Genomic DNA, 4198 nt, shown 5'->3' on the forward strand with positions numbered 1-4198 from the left:
CTGGCTTGTTGAGGGTTGACAGAGAAGAAGCAAAAGCTCCAAAGTGACTGTAGATTCTCTGCAACTGGCTTTGATCCAGAGAAAGAGGAGCCACATTCTCACTCTAGAGACAGAGAGGGACCAAACCTAAACCACAGCACATGCATTAGTTCTGGTCATCCTACAGTTGATGGGCAACTCATACCAGGCAGGGGGAGGGTACTGGTTAGGGAAGAAGGGATCATTTTTCATTTTTTAAACTCTGAATTAATATTTTAACCTCAAACATATTATCAGTGCCTCAGATATAATTTAATCTTAAGTCTTTAAAGGCCCCCTGAAACAACAATATACATTTTTTAAGGCTTCCTCACTTTCTGATAGTCAGTTTCCCCCAGTATCCAGTTTTATCCTGACATAGAGTCCACAGACTTCATCAGACCACCTGTGCTCATGGATTTGGGTCTTTCTAGAGGAAAGCCTCGGGCTCAGCTCCATATGAGCTGTGCCAGTACACCCAATGCCTGTGATGCCCCAAACAGGACCGCATAGCAATGTATCTCCGTCATGCTATAGTACTGGAGAGCACCCCACCATGAGCGTCTACTTTGGGCCCAGGATTCTTGGCCTTACCCTAATCTCAGAGGATATTGGGCACAATCTTGTACAGCTGAGCAACCAACTTAAACATGGGATCATTATGCGGTGTTTCAGAGCAAACTCTTGCTGACAGGTACATTGTGGCTCAGTCTTCCTTAACACTGCAAGGCCATAGCCTGGAACAACCCATCTCGAGTTGAAAGTAGTCTCGTAATTTCTCATCTGACACATCCTTGCCAACTTCCTTCTGTAGTTGTGTTAGCCAGAAAAGCACTTCCTGATTTGCCGGTCCATATAGAGGACCTGCCAGCCCGTTCATGGCTGCTGCAAAGGACAGGGAAGGGTCTGAAAGGGCACTGCCCGCCAAGTGGCTGCTATAAGCACTTACATTGCTGTGCTCATGGTCCCTGTGGATGGTAAGCTACAGGTGCATGAGCTCAGTGAACTGAGCATCAGTATAGCCTAACATGTTGGTGAAACTGTGGGACCAGTCCAGCTTAGAGTAGTGACCCCCAATACCGCTGCCCTCTCAGTAGAGATTTCGGTAGACCTTTTCTGCAACACAAGGTAGCTTTGTGATTAGATATACATGGTCTTCATAAATCAACTCCCAGTCCTTGGTTTGGCTGGCACCCTCTGGATGTGCTCAGGGAAAGTTGTTTAGGGCTGCCATGGCTTCACTGAGCTCAAACATGGGTATAGATTGGTGGGAACGTTGTCCAGCATGGTGACCACATGGGAAGGTAGAGCTGCCCTCTTTGCCCACTATCTCTCTCCTAAGCCTCCCGAGGAGCTGGGACTACACTTATGTACCATCAATCACGTTTGGCTAATTTTTATAGAGATGGGGTTTCACCATGTTGCCCAGGCTGGTCTTGAACTCTTGGGCTCAAGTGATCCACCTGCCCCAGCCTCCCAAAATGCTGGGATTATAGGCATGAGTCACCTGGCCCAGCCAACAGTTTATATCTTTTTTTTTTTTTTTTTTTTTTTTTTTTTTTTTTGAGATGGAGTCTTGTTCTGTTGCCCAGGCTGGAGTGCAATGGCATGATCTCAGCTCACTGCAATCTCCACCTCCCGGAATCAAGCAATTCTCCTGCCTCAGCCTCCTGAGTAACTGGGATTACAGGCGCAAGCCACCACGTCTGGCTAATTTTTGTATTTTTAGTAGACAGAGCCAAGATACCTGTTCCTCTCTTGGGGTCTGTCCAGTTACCAGCAGCCAAAATAAGTCCCCTGGGTAGGGGTCCTTCCCCACCCTTAGCCTTGGGTAGCAGTTTTTGGTATTCAGGGATACTAAAGCCTTGGAAACAGAAACCCTCATGAGGATCAAGAACGGATGTTTTATACACCAGTCCCTTAATGCCTTTCATGCCGCCATACATTGTGTCTGCAGCGATTTGCCCCACCACCTTCTTGCCATGTCGCTGCCTGAAGGTCTTCATTCTGGCCTGCTCCTTAAGTATCAGGTCAGCCAATAAGTCTTTCAAATTCTTGGAGGAAGCACTGGCATGCCAGGCAGCAAGAACAAGACAAGATGCACTGTTGCTTCCCAAGAGCCTGGCAGCCGCACTGGGTAAAACCATGATGAGTGACCTCTGTGATCTGGTGGAGAGGGAAGAAGGGGAGAGAGCTGCAGCAGGAACAGGAACCACCACCATGGCACCAGAGACCGCAATGGGTGGACAAGGTTGAAAGGAGGCAGTTGAGGGAACGTGTAGATGAACCCGCAGCAGGTGCCCAGCTGGGGTTCCTCAGCAAGGCCCTGCCCACTGCCAACTATGAACTTATTAAAAGTGACTTTCCAATAGTTCTTAGCAGCATGTAGAGTAGAAGATAGAACAATGTATACCTTCAGAATGCACAGAGCCAATGTATTTTTGGATTACAAATAAAACAATTTAAGACCTATTGCTTCTGACAATGATTTGCAAATTGAGAAAATTCTGGAAAAATAGACATCCAACAAGTTAATAGTGATTATACCTAATGGCAGGGTTACTGGTGGGGTTTTGTTTATTTGTATGTTCTTATTTGTTTCTTGTTTCTTATGTCAGCAAGTTTTGAATAGCATATGCAAAATGATGATCCCAATAATAAAAAATATTGTGTTTATTCATAAGAGTTAATGTTCATAGAAAGAGAGATGAGAATGTTTTTGGACAGATTAGGATTTAAACAAAAATGTTAAACAGAATACAAAATATGTTTTTTCTCCTGTTGTCTAGCTTTTGTGCAGTGAACACATGTTGCTTTTATAATAAGAAATATACATTTTAAGTTTCAAAATTACTTAGAAAGATTTTGTAAACAATCTAAAAGAAAATAAATGTGTTTGGTAAATCCACTTCTGGGTTTACAGTAGTGTTGAATAGCCCAGCCAAACAACACATGACCTGAATCGAATACAAGTTTACTTGACTTACTCACTTATTCCAGAAGGGTGACCACATTCTTTTGTGTTACTACATGTCATCAGTGCCTGTAAGAGACAGAAGTCTTTGAATGGTGTTAAGGTTTTTCATTGGTTTTCTTGTATTCTTAACATTTTATGGTCAAGGTCCTTTGATGTGGGTTCATCCCATAATACTTGTGATGAATGAAAATACATGAACATGGAAGGAAAAACAGGAATGAATTGAGAAAACCACATCATTCCAGGTAGTCTGTCTCTCCAAAAAAAAAAATCACCAAACTAAACCACATGGTATTAAAATTCATTCCTAAATGCTCAGCACAAATAAACTTCTGAGTCTTTTTTCTTGGAGAGGAAACTAATGAAAGTGATGACAATATTTAAGATGAGATCTTAGCTTTACATATTCTATGTTGAGAAGTCTTTCCTTTAAATATTAATTTGTCCGAACAGTTTTCACCTTTTCCTCTCTATAAAATATTATTTAGGCCAGGCGTGGTGGCTCACGCCTATAATCCCAGCACTTTGGGAGGCCGAGGCAGGTGTATCACTTGAGGTCAGGAGCTTGAGACCAGCCTGGCCAACATGGCAAAACCCCGTCTCTACTAAATATATTTTAAAAAAATTAGCTGGGCATGGTGGCACATGCCTGCAATCTCAGGTACTTGGGAGGCTGAGGCACGAAAATTGCTTGAACCCAGGGGGCGGAGGTTGCAGTGAGCCAAGATTATGCCACTGCACTCCAGCCTGGGAGACAGAGCAAGACTCTGTCTCAAAAATAAATAAATAAATGCATACATATTATTTAATTACCAGTTCATGATTTAAGGGATACAATACTGTGTTTTCATTTTTGGGATCATAATTTTATATATTGTTACTCAAGTTCACTAATAATTTAGAGATTTTCTGCACGTTTTAAGGGATAATATGATAGGAAGGGTGAGCTACATGTTTTGATTCCATAATTTTAAAAAATTTGTTTGGTAAGGCATACTCAAATGAACTGTAATGACACCTTATTTCCGCAGTGCCTTTCATCTGAAGATCTCAAAACATCCAACATTTTGAACACATTATTAAACTATTCTCACTGTGACAAAAGTACTATATTTTAGAAATATTTAAATTTTTCCATTCTTTATCCTCCCTGGATTTGTTGATGCCTTTGGAATTTTCAAAGAAAATGTTGTTCATATTTAA

At 42.0% G+C, this 4198-nt stretch overlaps 1 pseudogene; it reads right to left on the reverse strand.

Moving 5' to 3' along the window:
* Positions 1-386: 386 nt before the first annotated feature.
* LOC108528857 (citrate synthase, mitochondrial-like) lies at positions 387-2689 on the reverse strand (annotated as a pseudogene).
* Positions 2690-4198: the final 1509 nt, after the last annotated feature.

This window comes from Rhinopithecus bieti, unplaced genomic scaffold (genome assembly GCF_001698545.2).
Source record: "Rhinopithecus bieti isolate Rb0 unplaced genomic scaffold, ASM169854v2 scaffold_5478, whole genome shotgun sequence".
Taxonomy (NCBI): domain Eukaryota; kingdom Metazoa; phylum Chordata; class Mammalia; order Primates; family Cercopithecidae; genus Rhinopithecus; species Rhinopithecus bieti.